Here is an 827-nt window from a genome sequence, read left to right on the forward strand (position 1 = left end):
ACGGCTCGGACTGGCCCTCGTCGACGGTGACCTTGAGCCCGGCGCGCTCGACGGGCGCGTCGAGCAAGCCCGGGTTCGGCGGCTCCTCGCCGGCGTTGGACGCCGCGAGACGCGCGTGCGCGCTCTCGCTCGTGAGCTTCAGCCACGCGGACTTGAGCTCAGAGGCGAGGCGCGACGGGCCGGCGAGCAGAGAGCGCCAGCGCGCGGGCGCCGCGAGGAAGCCGTCGCCGGTCTCGCCGCCGTCGAAGGCCGCGGCGGTGGGCTTCGGGGCGATCGCGCTGAGCTTCGACGCGACGGCGAAGAGGCGACCGCAGAAGGCTGCGGGCACGGTCGCGAAGACCGACCGCAGGCCGCCGCCGCCGAAGGACAGGGGCAGCCGCAGGCGCCGGCTCGCGAGCGTGTCGCTCAAGATGCCGGGGCCGGCGGCGCCGAGCGCGAGCCGCGCGGCCTCGTCGACCGCGACGTCGAACCGCGCGTACGACGCGGCGCCGTCGGATGGGTACGCGTTGGACGCGAGGAAGTCCAGGCGCCGGGTCGAACAGTTCCGTAGGAGAGCAAAAGCGGACTGCGGGTCCACCGAGCAGAGCTTGTCGTTGATGGTTTTCGTGTAGCTGCACATCTCGGTGACTTTGGTCGCGATCGCGCCCTGCGCGAAACTCGGCGTGCCGATGGGGACGCCGCAGACGATCTTGGCCTCGAGCACCGAGACCGCGCCCTGACCCGCGTCGCGGCCCGCTGCCGTGCAATCATGGCCGAGACCAAGCAGGCGTCCCTGCAGCAGACCTACGCGCGGCACATGGCGCGGCGGCGGTCGCAGCCCGGCGGCG

The sequence above is a fragment of the Aureococcus anophagefferens genome (genome assembly GCF_000186865.1).
Source record: "Aureococcus anophagefferens unplaced genomic scaffold AURANscaffold_8, whole genome shotgun sequence".
Classification (NCBI taxonomy): domain Eukaryota; class Pelagophyceae; order Pelagomonadales; family Pelagomonadaceae; genus Aureococcus; species Aureococcus anophagefferens.